Source organism: Malaya genurostris, chromosome 3 (assembly GCF_030247185.1).
Source record: "Malaya genurostris strain Urasoe2022 chromosome 3, Malgen_1.1, whole genome shotgun sequence".
Classification (NCBI taxonomy): domain Eukaryota; kingdom Metazoa; phylum Arthropoda; class Insecta; order Diptera; family Culicidae; genus Malaya; species Malaya genurostris.
The window spans coordinates 233063895-233078895 of record NC_080572.1 but is presented as its reverse complement, the minus strand read 5'-3'; the positions used below and the strand labels follow the sequence as shown (position 1 = coordinate 233078895).

The following is a 15001-nucleotide window of genomic DNA, read 5'->3' as shown; positions in this document are numbered from 1 at the left end:
AACAAGATTATGGTTTTTTTACGCAGAAAATTCTGACGTTCAACATTAGAGCAAATTCAACAGCTAGAAGTTCTATATGGAAGATCTATAATAGAACAGAAACTGGAACAAACGTTTCCCCAGCAAGCCGTTCTAGTTTTATTTATTCGACCAGTTCTTCTGTCAAATTTAAAACTGGTCTACGATGCCGTTATATTTTTTGTCTATTTGAAACACGAGTAAAACACTGCTGGGACTGCCAGTTTTTCTTGTTTTAAAATCCAGATTTAAGTTTTGTAACTGACATAAATTACACATCTAGAACTACAACACTCCTGAATATGCCCTTAGCATCCCAATTCAATTCCATATAAAATATTATATGTCATGTCAACATTGTGTGTTGTTACGCCGGAGCTCTTTATTTGCTGTTATAAGTCAGTAATGAATTATGTCCTGAGTCTGGAAGAATGGTTTCTTTTCTGTCTATAATTTCAATAGCAGGTATGTTTGGACATAAATCGTGGAAGATTTTTCGCTGGCTTTCAATCAGAAGCTTCTAAATTTTCAGCAAAGGCCAAAAATATAAGAGCTGAAGATAGAAACAGTGTTGGTGATTGTCAATAATTTGGCAGGAAGTGGCTCGATATTTCTCTACATTGTATACAACATCGTCAATCTGGTAGATGATGCTACAAGAACTCACTGCCTCTCAATGCATGAACCGAGAGAGAATAAAGACTGTCCCAGAAAGTATGGACGCAACCAAAAACCGCTGTCATTTCGCAATGGTTCAGAATCTGTCAATTTTTATGGCTGCGTCCTGTTGTTTACACTCTTCTCTAACCACTTGTGCAGTTGTTTATTCGTTTTCGTTTGTTTCGAAATGCGTGGACTTTCAGCAGAACAACGTCAAAAAATTGTGTACAAATGATGCACAGAACGCGGACTGTCACTGAGAAAGACAGTAAAAATGGAAGGAGTAAGAGAAAAAGCCGTGCGAAATGCAATCAGGAAGTTCAGTGAGGATAACACCTTTGAGGATAAACCGAAAACGGGTCGAAAAAAAGGTCCTGCTAACCCTCAGTTGGATGAACGTACACTGAAGGCGTTCGAGCAAAAGAAGGAGGTTTCAGTTCGGGATGTGGCCAAAAAGTGGGCACTTCGAAGTCAAATGTTCTTCGTGCTAAAGAACGTTTGAATCTTCGAACCTAAAAGAATCAGAAACAACCAAAACGTAGTCCGAAACAAGAAGCATCGATCAGGCCGAGGGTTCGAAAGCTGTACAATACGATTCTTGCTGGAAGTTTGAACTGCATAATCATGGATGACGAAACCTACGTGAAACTCGATTACAAATCCTTGCTGGGACCACAATATTATACGGTGCGAGAAGGACAAATGTTAAACCAGTCCGAGACATCGATTGAAGTCGAAAAATTTGGTAAGAAAGCTATGGTCTGGCAAGCAATTTGTAGCTGCGGTAAGATTTCGTAAGCCTTCATCACGACTGCTTCAATGAACAGCGAAATATACATCAAGGAATGTTTACAAAAACGATTTCTACCCATGATTCGAAGCCACAAGGATCCTGTTGTCTTCTGGCAAGATGTTGCTTCTTGCCACTTCTCGAAATCAACGGGAGAATGGCATACTACCAAAAATGTCACTTTCGTCCCAAAAGACGTGAATCCACCAAATTGCCCCCAACTTCGACCAATTAAGGAATTTTGGGCATTAACGAAGGCACATCTTAGGAAACATGTCTCAAAAGTGTCAAAACTTGTCGCCAAGAAGTCTGTACGGAATTTAACGAGGAACGTTCGCAAGAAGGTGCGCCAGCTAGTCTACAATGGCTAAGTAGCAAATGTTGAGAATAATATTCTGTTGTTGTAGTCTAATATTATCAGTATATCGAATAAAATTTGAATATCTAACACTTGTGAATTATTTACAGCGAAATCAAAGTGCGTCCATACTTTCTGGGATAGTCTTTATTTCTATATTTCTTCGCTCCATTTCATACTCTAAGTATTTCACGGCCTTTAAAAAATTTACAGTCTGGTAATAATCGGTGCTGTGTGGAATTTACCAAGAGAGAATCGCAAGTTGACAATTATCGCAGAAAATCGAATCGATTATTCGACTTGATGATTCTCATACTAGGTTGCAATATTTCAAAACCCTTGTGTGGAACATTCACATACATTTTCATAGACAAAACTAATACAAAAGTTATATGCACATAGTTAGAATAATTGGCAATAGTAAAATGATTCTATCGCAATTATCCACTGCCCGTATAGAATCGGATCGCAAAACGAGAATGAGCGACCGTATGTTGCTTCAGAGCGAATCTCCACAGCAGCGTACTAACCCGTGATGCTCAGACGGGTCATCGAGAGAAATTCGCTCTCGCACTGGTGTCCATTCTATGTCAAATGAACCATGCCGGTTTTTTGTTGCTGAGATGATATCCGTCTCTCTTTGATGGCACTGATTGAATCGTGTGAAGAGTTGCTAGAGAGCGTTCTTTGATACGATGGAAGCCATCCTTGTGTTGAAATGCTATCAAGTTTCGCATAAAAGCAATACCATTTTCGATTGCTGTTATAGTTCAGTCCCAAAGGAGCTTGGAAATATGACAACATCAGCGGAAAAAATAAAATTACATTTTACTACATCTGCAGATTTGGCAAAATTTAGAAATTATAGAGATTTTGGTAATTATTTTATGATGGTTCATGCTAAGAGAAATGAATACGATATTCTGAATATTGTCAGAAAAGCTTATTGGTTTTAAATTATTCTTTCGAAATAAAGTACAATGTAATACGTTTACGTTTACGTGTACGTTTCTGATGAACATTCGGCATCGGCATCGAATGGTTTGGACAAATTCTGCGTTTACTGGGACTAATTACTTATTAATCAGCGGTACAAATGTTACCACAGAGCTCACCCGTATTGTGCGCTCAAGCTTCCCTGAGCCAGAAGGTGAACCAGATTGTGAGTGAATTGTGTTTTTTTTTTTATTTATTTAAACTTACGTATTTTTTTCTCGTCATTTTTCATATTTCTTTGACAAAATCAGTAATACTTGGATGAAATAATATTTTTTATGTAGAATATATATTATTTTCCGTACTATTTTTCCCTGAAGACAAAAAGTAGTAGCTTTCGCTCCGGTCTCCCCTACTTCAAATATTCACGTCCAATCGAATATTTCTGGTCTGTTCTTAAACGTATGGTAAGACACAGAGTACACTTGGGCTGGGACACTCAAAATGATTTTTCGAGTCAAGTGGAAGCTAAAGAAAATCGTTAAAGATATTCGTCACACTCAGAGAGAAATAGAGGACAATAAGTGTACTCCAAAAGTGTACTTTTTGGAAGCTCCTAAATAAAAATAATTTTACTGGAAAATATGAAAATACTGAAAATATAATGAGGTAGCTTTTCGATGTATGGTTTTGCTTCAACTAAACAAGTATTTTACCCGTTTAAAACATCTAATGGTCGATTGCTACTTAGTAATTAAATTTTAGCTGTGCATTACAGTATAAAAATCCAGAGAAACAAAGCCATTTATCTGATAAACGAATTTTCTCGTAACAGACACTCAATGGACATTATGACCCACCTTCGATTCAACAGTATGCACCGAGATAAAATATTGTTTTAAAGATTCATAACGATTGTTAACACAAAATTTAACTTTGTGGGGATCAAAAATATTGGTTTCCACTTGTAATAAGTTGATTATGCAATTGATTTCTGAAGCGAAGAAAATTTTCTTTATCTACTTTTCTTCTATATCGACATTCCAAGGGGCATATTGCATCATACCACTGATTTGTTGTGAGGCGTATTATACGGTTGCTGGGGCATTATGCTTACGGCAAGCGGAAAAACTGAGAATGTGGTCGTTTTGGAAAATGTTTTTGTATCAATCAATTCTCATCACTTCTACCGAAATCATTGAAAGTTAGGTTTCTCTGGTGTATTGCAAAGAAATACCTACATTCTCGAAGAAAATATATCAGTACATTTACAAATATCACAATGTTTTCTTAAGAGGGGCATATTATAACACTTTACCCTAGTCAGATAGTTTTAGGTAATAGTCCAATGGACTTTCTTTTCACGGGACTACCAGCGGAAGCTCGCTGTGTTGCAACATCGAATCAAAAAGCGCGGATAAAAATTCTTTGTTTCTCGCGAAATACTCGAATTTAAAAATAAGAAATTTTTTAGATGCAAATATTTCATTTTTTGACGCCCACTGCGATTCCAATAAAAATATGGTTAGAATGCCTATAACCAGAGTGACGACTTCTTATCCATATTGTTGGCAACAATTCAAAACATTTGTTCCATAATGTTGGTAGTGTCGTTATCATCACATTGTAATTGACAGGTCGTTTACTCGTTGGGAACTAGAAGCTGTCATTTCAAACGAATAGCTGTCGTCAACTTGGTTATAGGCTATGATGGTAATCTGTAATTTTTTTTTTTGAAAAACGCTAAAGATTTTTTTTCTCAAACTGCAAATTGTTCCTCCGGACTAAACTAATTACCTTGAACATCGAAATCTATTAGCTCAGCTGAAGTTACCTGTAAAACCAAAAAAAAGTTATATTAAAGACCATACTCGAACAAAATGCAAAAGACGAAATTTTCAGCAGAAATTCATTATGATTTTGATATTTTTGAAACTCCCAGGAAATAAATAAACTCAAAAACGTGGGCGACTAATGTTGCAGACATAACTGGAGGACGTGAATATGAATAAAATTGACATACTTCCTCCACATTCCCGAATATAGATAAGCGTTCGTACTAGTTGATTATTTGAATTTTGCGACTTTTATCGCTTCGCTTTCATAATTTCACGGAAACAAATGAGAGTAAAGGAATACAACAAACAATACTATAGTAGTTTTCTGTGGATTTACATACTCAACATAGAAAAACCTCGCATACTCCTTTGCTAAAATTTTAATAGGTCTAAAAAGAACCGGTTTGCGGAATTTATCCGAAGTTGACAACTGTTGTGTACTTTTTGCCATCATTTATTTATCTAAGCCAGAATAAAAATTCTAGACCAAGATTCAGGAGCTGAAACTGAATTCAAGAACTAGATTCGAGGCTCAAAACGCAGTTGCAAAAGTCAAGTTCGGAAGTCAGATCAAGAATTCAGCTCATTAACTTAATTTCTATAATTATGAAACTGAACTCATTTCCAGTTAAAAAACTGAACTCTGAACTTGAGTTCCGGACCTGAATAAATTCATTTCCAAAATCTAGTGCCTGAATTTATGTGCCGAATTTAGTTCCAGCATGCAGACTCTGAATTCTGATGGAAATGAATTCTGAAACTGAATTTGGGAATTGAATTCTGAAACTGAATTCAACAATTAAAATATGAAACTTAAAATTAAATGTTGGTTCTAAAGTTAGTTCCAATATTTAGGTTCGGATCTAACATTTAGATTTAAAATTTATATCCTGAGTTTTGTTCTAGGATTCAATTTACGAATATATAGTAAGTTCCAAAATCTAATCAAGAAACCAGTTCCAGAAACCGGAATTTGGCTTCAGTTCCGGAGTCATAGTTTTAATTTCTGAATCTTATAAACCTGAAATTTAGTTCAGAACTCAGGCGGACCTGAATCCAGGTTCTCAATTCAGTTTCGAAAATCAGGCCCTTATTACGGGTATCGCTACACGGTGAAAATAAGTTAAGTGATTGTAACACTTATTATCGGTATCACTTCACGGTGTAAATCAAGTTAGGTGAATGTTGGTTTCTATCACGAATGGCGCTTCAGAGAAAAAAGTAATTGCTTAGATGAGTTTGTTGTTATTATGAATATAAAGTTACCAAAATTGTTTTGTTTAAAAAATGATTCTAATAATAGGTAAAATCAAGTAAAGTGACATGTGAGTGAAGTGAAAGTGGATGTGAGAACGGTAATAAAAGCAAATACAAATAATAATACGGAATGCTTGGACGAATTTCGGTGGACACATTTTGCACTATGCGGTACGTTGTCGCGATACACTGTCACCCTGACAACGAACTTTGATGAATTTTCCAAACAACTAGCACCACTGAAGACCGAAATAAATAATGAACAGCGATTACATGGATTATGTTTATTAATTCGAAATGCTGAAGAAAAACTGATGTAAGTGAGAAGTAATATGGCTTTTGGATTTAATTCTTGTTGTATGAGTAATTCAAATAATACGTTGAGTAAAAAATATAATCGGAGCAAAATTTCGTCGAATTTAGTATCTTCAATGTCAAGTCTTTCTAAAGTCGTTTTCACTTGATGTCAAACCTAATGTCATTGAATTGAAAATCGACTCTGTTTCGAACCTTATTCTTATATCGGGTTTGCTGTTAGTCAATCTATGCTTTTGGCAACTAAAATATGTAAGACACGAATTCGTATGAATTCGATCATATAATTGTGCATCATTCGTGCCGTGACTATCGGATCGATCGGACGTAAATTCGGCTTTCTCCAATCGCGTGGTGAATTGTTTTATTCCGTTATCAAGGTCATTCCGTATTCTATTGTTTGCATCAGTGATAATTCGAATTAATCCGTTCTCAAGGCCGACTGTGAGCTTGTGTGAAGCAGCACTGCGTGCGGTACCGTTAGCCAGCGCCAGCGCTGGGCGCCGCGTATATATCGTTGTACATTAGAAACAGTGATAAATATATATAGTGATAAAAAGAGAAACGTTTCATTGGACAGTGTAGTGAGAGACAAAAAAAAGTGCTTTTTCCTGAAAGAGGTTTTTTGCACTCTACTGGAAGGAATATTTACCCATTGCCTCGGACTGGGTATTGGCAGCCGTTCACCGTTTTGGAGCTTAAGCTAAGTAAAACTTTATTTTCTCTGTTGTTTAATACCACTTCAATTGCACCCCGAATCTGACCGCACGGACACAAGTCCGTGACATGACAGGCGATATCAAATTGCCTGACCTTCCCCTTGATGATCAGATGGATGCTTCAGATGGCAATAAATCGCGCATTAGAAGCTATCCCGATGGGCTTGCACTCTCGGCCGGACCGTATGCGGTTTACATCCGGACCAAAGCGAATGGTAAAAAATTGAACCTTCTAAAACTTTCTAATGACCTGTCCTCGCGATACAATACTGTACAAAAAATTGAAAAAGTACGCCCGGACAAGCTTAGGGTCTTGTTAGCCAGTGCAAAACAGGCTAATGAGATCGTTCAAAGTGAGAATTTCACGCGGGAGTATCGCGTATACGTACCAGCTCGCGAAGTCGAGATAGACGGCGTGATCACCGATCCGAGTCTGACTTGCGAGGACGTTCTTAAGCATGGGGCAGGCGGATTTAAAAACCCCCTACTCAAGAACGTTAAGATACTGGACTGCAAGCAATTGCGTTCAGTATCGACCGCTGAGGATGGGACTAAGTCCTATATCCCATCAGACTCGTATCGGGTGACTTTCGCTGGCTCGGCTTTGCCTAATTACGTCCTCCTGGACCGAGTTCGTTTACCTGTTCGTCTTTATGTACCGCGGGTCATGAACTGCACCAATTGCAAACAATTGGGACATACAGCATCCCATTGTTGCAATAAATCCCGGTGTATAAAGTGTGGAGGGAGTCATGCGGATAACTCCTGCAGTGGAGACAATGAAAAGTGTCTCTACTGTAAGGAGGGGCCGCATGACCTCTCTGATTGTCCCGTGTATAAATTGCGTAAGGATAAAATGAAGCGTTCACTCAAGCAACATTCCAAACGCTCATTTGCGGAAATGTTGAAATGTGCTACGCCACCTACCGAAAATCCTTACGCTTACTTGTCAACTGACGAGAGCGAATATGATGACCCCCTCGAAGGTACATCTTCGGCTGTCCCTCATAGCTCATCAATTAGAAAGAGAAGAAATAAATCCTCTCAAAAGCTCCCTAGTAAGGGTTCGAAGATGTCCTCTGATGGGTCTCGAAAAATTACAACAACTGGTAGTGATGGCAAAAAACCAGAGAAAAAAGCTCCAGGCCTTGGAAAATTAAATTCCGAGCAAGAATTTCCATCACTTCCTGGGACTTCAAAACCCCCGAAAGTCCCTAAAGATCAGTCAGAGAATTTACCAAATACTGGGTTTGTTAAATTCTCTGATATTGTGGACTGGATCATGTCTACTTTCAATATTTCTGAACCTCTTAAAAGCCTGATAATGGCTTTTATTCCTACAGTTAAAACATTCTTGAAGCAGTTGACTGCAAAATGGCCCCTTCTTTCAGCGATCGTATCCTTCGATGGCTAAGTCACCCACCGAGGTCACGGATACAATCACTGTTATACAGTGGAATTGTAGAAGTATCATCCCAAAAATAGATCCTTTCAAATTTCTAGTAAATAATCTGAAATGTGACGCATTTGCATTGTGCGAAACTTGGCTAACTTCTGAAATACCCTTAAACTTCCACGATTTTAACATTATTCGTCTGGATCGAGATGATCCCTATGGAGGAGTACTTTTAGGGATCAAAAAGTGCTATTCTTTCTATCGCATTAAGCTCCCCTCGATACCAGGTATTGAAGTTGTCGCATGTCATGTTACAATCAAAGGTAAGGACCTTTGCATTGCTTCCATCTACATTCCCCCAAGAGCCTCGGTTGGGCATCGGTGGCTCAGTGATATCGTAGAGCTCCTTCCTGCACCGACGTTGGTTTTAGGAGACTTTAACTCACACGGTACGGGATGGGGCTGTCTTCACGATGATAACAGATCAACTATGATCCATGATATCTGCGACAACTTCAATATGACAATCTTGAATACGGGAGAAATGACACGAATTCCTGCACCACCAGCAAGACCAAGTGCGCTAGACTTATCCCTTTGCTCGACATCGCTACGGTTGGATTGCACGTGGAAGGTAATCCCTGATCCCCACGGTAGCGATCATCTGCCTATCGTAATTTCAATCGCCACCGGATTAAGACCATCGGAGACAATCAATGTTTCGTATGACCTCACACGAAATATTGATTGGAAATGCTACACAAATTCGATATCTGAGAAACTAGAAACAACACAAGAACTTCCTCCGGAGGAAGAGTACACGTTTTTGGCTGGCTTGATTCTCGACACCGCGATTCAAGCTCAGACGAAACGTGTACCCGGCGCGAAAACTAACATCCGTCCTCCCAACCCGTGGTGGGACAAAGAGTGCTCGGAATTAAACGCGGAGAGAACTTCATCATTTATCGAGTTTAGGAAAAACGGAACACCTGATAATTTTAGAAACTACGCGGCATTAGACGCTAAGATGAAAAGCTTGATTAAAGCGAAGAAAAGCGGTTATTGGCGTCGATTCGTAGACGGATTATCGAGAGAAACATCAATGAGTACTCTTTGGAACACAGCCCGACGAATGCGCAACAAAAACACCACGAACGAAAGCGAGGAATATTCTAACCGCTGGATATTCGATTTCGCTAAAAAAGTATGTCCTGACTCTGCTCCGGAACAGACGATCATGCGCGTCGCCTCATCTAACAGAAACGAAACACCTTTTTCGATGGTCGAGTTCTCACTTGCGCTTTTATCGTGTAACAATAAAGCTCCGGGGTTAGACAAAATCAAATTCAACTTGTTGAAAAATTTGCCTGACTCTGCCAAAAGGCGCTTATTGAATTTATTCAATAGGCTTCTTGAGGATAATATTGTCCCACATGACTGGAGACAAGTAAGAGTTATCGCCATTCAAAAACCAGGGAAACCAGCCTCCGATCACAATTCGTATCGGCCGATTGCTATGCTTTCCTGTATCCGGAAATTGTTCGAAAAAATGATTCTGTTTCGTCTAGACAATTGGGTCGAGACTAATGGCTTACTTTCAGATACACAATTCGGCTTCCGCAGGGGCAAAGGAACGAACGATTGTCTTGCGTTGCTCTCAACCGAAATTCAAATGGCATTTGCTCGTAAAGAACAAATGGCGTCAGTTTTCCTAGACATCAAGGGGGCTTTTGATTCAGTTTCCATAAACATCCTATCTGAGAAGCTGCATCAGCAAGGTCTTTCACCAATTTTGAATAACTTTTTGTATAATCTGTTGTCCGAGAAATACATGTATTTCGCGCATGGTGATTTGTCGACAATACGATTCAGTTACATGGGTCTTCCTCAGGGCTCATGCTTAAGCCCCCTTTTATACAACTTTTACGTAAACAACATTGATGAATGTATCAACACATCTTGCACGCTAAGACAACTTGCCGACGACAGCGTTGTGTCTATTATAGGACCCAAAGCTGCCGATCTCCAAGGACCATTGCAAGATACCCTCGACAACTTGTCGACATGGGCTCTTCAAATGGGTATCGAGTTCTCTACGGAGAAAACTGAGCTGGTTGTATTTTCAAGGAAGCGAGAACCAGCACAACTACAGCTTCAACTAGGGGGTGAAACCATAGCTCAGGTCTTCACATTTAAATATCTCGGGGTCTGGTTCGATTCCAAAGGCAACTGGGGATGTCACATTAGGTATCTGAAACAAAAATGCCAGCAGAGAATCAATTTTCTTCGCACAATAACCGGAACTTGGTGGGGTGCCCACCCAGGAGACCTGATCAGGCTTTACCAAACAACGATATTGTCCGTAATGGAATATGGATGCTTCTGCTTCCGATCCGCCGCGAACACCCATTTCATTAAACTGGAAAGAATTCAGTATCGTTGTTTGCGTATTGCCTTAGGTTGCATGCAGTCGACTCATACGATGAGTCTCGAAGTGCTCGCGGGCGTATTACCGTTGAAAAATCGATTCTGGGATCTCTCATATCGATTGCTTATCCGATGCGATATCTTGAATCCGATGGTGATTGAAAACTTCGAAAGGCTTGTCGAGCTCAATTCTCAGACCCGTTTTATGTCCTTGTATTTTGATTACATGGCTCAGAATATTAATCCTTCTTCGTTTGTTTCCAACCGTGCTCATTTCTTGGATACTTCTGATTCTACTGTGTTTTTCGACACATCCATGAGAGAAGAAATTCATGGAATTCCGGATCACGTGCGCCCTCAAGTGGCCCCAAATATTTTCTATAATAAATTTAGAACAGTCAACTGTGAAAAGGTGTTTTACACTGACGGATCAAACATCGACAGGTCCACAGGCTTCGGCATCTTCAATCAAAACATCACCGCTTCTTACAAACTCAGTGATCCGGCTTCAGTTTACGTCGCAGAATTAGCTGCTATTCAGTACACCCTCGAGATCATTGAAACCTTGCCCAAAGACCATTATTTCATTGTTACGGACAGTCTAAGCTCAATAGAAGCTCTCCGGGCAATGAAGCCAGGAAAGTATCCCCCATATTTCCTGGGGAAAATACGGGAACATTTGAGAACTTTATCTGAACGGTCTTATTTAATATCGTTAGTCTGGGTCCCTTCGCATTGTTCCATTCCGGGCAATGAAAAGGCAGACTCATTGGCTAAAGTGGGCGCATTGGAAGGTGATATTTATGAAAGACCAATCTGCTTCAATGAATTTTTCAGTATCTCTCGTCAGAAAACTCTCGAAAGTTGGCAAACTTCATGGAGCAATGGCGAACTGGGACGATGGCTACATTCCATTATCCCTAGGGTATCGACGAAACCTTGGTTCAGGGGGATGAACGTGAGTCGCGATTTCATTCGTGTTATGTCGCGGCTCATGTCAAATCACTACACCTTCAACGCACATCTCCGGCGTGTTGGGCTTGCGGAGAGCGGTCTCTGCACCTGTGGCGACGGTTATCAGGACATCGAGCATGTCGTGTGGTCGTGCGTAGAGTATCATGACGCCAGGTCGAAGCTACTGGAATCCCTTAGGGCTCGAGGTAGACCGCCTGAGGTTCCGGTTCGGGATGTGTTGGCGAGTCGGGATAGTTCATATATGCTTCTCATATACCAGTACCTTAAACACATTGATATACAAGTGTAATGTGTTTATCCTCGTTCAGAAAGTATAAACTCCACCTACAGGTTCGACACTAACATCCGCCCGATTCTCTCGATCCCCGTCCCTGTCCACCATCTTCATTGGAACTAACAAGATCTTTTTTTTGTCACTAACTTTTTCGTTCCCCCTTCCCTGTCTCTTCACCATCTCGATGGCAACTAATTAGATCTCTATCGTTTTCAGACATTTTGTCCCCACATCCCCTGTTTTACCCCGTTTCCACAATATTTACTTTTTTTTTCTTCATCTCTTCCGTAACATCACCATCATCGTCCAGGGAAGACCGCTCCAGTCGAAAACCAGCATGCGGGCCACCCGCCAGGCCTTCGTAGCCTGGGGGTGTTTCCCGCGGACCCACACGGACCGAAGGATGCGGCCAACATGGATATTTGCAAACGCCATATGGAAGACCCTCATGCAATATCCAATTCACCGGCATTACATAATGATACTATTCTAGTTTTAATATAGTCGTAATTAAGATTAGTAAATATCCTTGGCATCTTAGAGCTTAAGCAGTGTGCCTTAAAATTATATTATAATATTGAATAAAAAAAAAAAATAAGGTAAAATTTAAAAAAAAAAATAAATATAATTGTGCAAATCCGATGGTAACAATTTTTATTTGTCTCTGATATTCCAAGAAAAACAATTTAATTTTCATGCCTGACTTTTTCCGCCATTCAGTGAAACCACTGAATATGTTTCGTGAGCTCATCAAAGTAAAATAAAAAACAACATGGTCGATTTTTACTCATTTGCTTATTTCAGTTCAGACTCCAAACTAACGTGAAATTTTTTTTGAAATTCGCTACTTTTAAACGTGATCTGGAAACAGCGAACATAAATCAATCAAATGAATAGGTATTTTAATTAGTTTATTAAACAGTTATGTTATTTATACTATAACATGCCTAGCAATATTTTCTAGCTGAATTTGCTTCCGCGATATTTTTATTGGTAATTTTTCGTTTCTTATGGTTTGATAAACAAGCTAAACTAAACCATGGCAACATAAAACAAAGTTGCCAGTAAGATACATTTCTGGTAACTCTGACTTGTCAAGGAATCATAGGAGGAAAGGCTAGGCTAAATTGATCATTTTGTGAACCAAACATTGGTGATTCGTTTGTATGGGACCAAGGGGTATTATTATTTGTATTTGATAAAAGCCTCAGTTTTAGGATTTTGTACCAGAAATGCAAATGAGAATTTTCCTAATTGTTTTCAAAAAATGAGAAAACTGAATTTTTGAGTTATTGATAGTGATGTTACTCTGTTAAAAATTTAATCTTAAGTCCTACTACCCATTCCTTCCCAAGGCGAATTTCGAATTGTAGAGTAAGACGTATTCACGTAAAAAAAGTTATACATAGAGGAAAGTGTTACATTTTATTCGAGTACAGTCTTTAATAAGAAAAGTGGAAATTGAAACGTGGGGTACGATTTTCAGAAAGATTTCTAAGCTACTTGGTTTCACTGATGACACGGGAATTATAGCACGCAGCTTTGAGAAAATGTTGCACGGAACGACCGAAATTAGCTCTGCGCCTAATTCGTATTACTGTTTTTGAATTAGTTGATTTTAACAACAAAATTTCCAAAATAACTATAAAATTAGTTAAAATTGAGAATTTAATTTGCTGAAAAAACTCTTATTTTTAGAGAATGTGTTTAGTTGGTGAATATCCTGGACACAAACCAGCAATATTTCAATCCAACACGAAATTCTCATTGACAATTAATTTTGTTATTAAAATCAGAAAACTTGTTTCTATTTATCTATCACCATCATTACTGAAGGACAGCACAAAGAATACAAAACTGAAATGGGTATTATTAACAAGTTTATTAACCAAAAACTCATGAGAAGTGTCAAAGCAAAACAATCCATTAAAAAGCTGAAAGGACAGTCTTATTGAAACTGCTTGAAAATTGTTTTGATGTTTTTCGCATGTGTTCGATATATCTTTATTTAAATTTCTAAACCGATATGTAAAAATGTCGTAAACTATTAGTGGAAATCGTATTTATTCAGAATTTGTGCACACTTGAAGCGATTGTGCGTAATAATGTTCTTACGCGGAACAGTAAAGTGAATTTCGAATGTTTCACTTTAATTGTGATGAAGTTTTTTTGTATCTTCAAACCTTCCGAGCTGCGCCGTCCAGTGTACTACTTGTATTCGGTTTTTGTTTTCCGAGTGCTCAAAGTTTTCAGTGAGAATGAAGAAAACAGCGATTTAGAAGAAAAAAATTCAAAAAGATGTTTATGTTTCGTTTATGTCTTTTTCTCTAATACAACATCGTATTTATACCTGCCAATATAGAAAAGACAACCGCGTCTGAAATTTTGTCGGCAGTAGTGTGCCATCTAGTGGCTAGTAGTCATTACGGTGTTACCGTTTCAGTAACAGGGCGCCATATAGCTGAAAACTGAAGCCACCCGCATGAGCATGGCTGCAAGACGGCTGACTAAACGCTGCCAGCGGACAAAATATGGCTGGCAGCCATTCTGGTGACCGACGGCCTCACCGCTGCCAGACATACACCTCAAACGATACAACTGTATCCACCAGGATTTTTCCACATAGAATTTTTTTACATTTTCAGCGAAGGTGAACAGATGAAAAGCTCGGGTAACTAAGATACAGGCGACTATGTTTTGCCAAATTGGAATTGACAGCCGTCACTGAATCAATTTTGGTAGCCGTTTGGTGACCATGGCTGCCCAGGCAGACAAAAGGTGGATTTAACTTGACATAATTGATGTCAGAAACAAAGTTCATTAAAGTTTGATAATTTTGGTAGATTTGATATCGAAATTCGTCGATGAGCTCGTGTGTTGGAACTCACTGCTGACGGCCGTGGGAAATTCAGAGACGCGTGTTGTCAGAAAACCGTGCTTACACTGGACGCTTTGATCGAACAGAGCTCGTCGTCGCACGATGTTATTGTGCATGCAGATAAAAATCGGAAGCGACGTCTCTCTCGCCTGATTATGCT

The 15001-nt window shown here is 39.1% G+C and overlaps 1 protein-coding gene across 4 annotated transcripts in view; it reads right to left on the bottom strand.

Annotated features, from left to right (window-relative positions):
* Positions 1 to 15001, bottom strand: part of LOC131439010 (uncharacterized) — an 803522-nt gene that overhangs the window by 307189 nt on the left and 481332 nt on the right. The gene's annotated exons all lie outside the window — the stretch shown is intronic.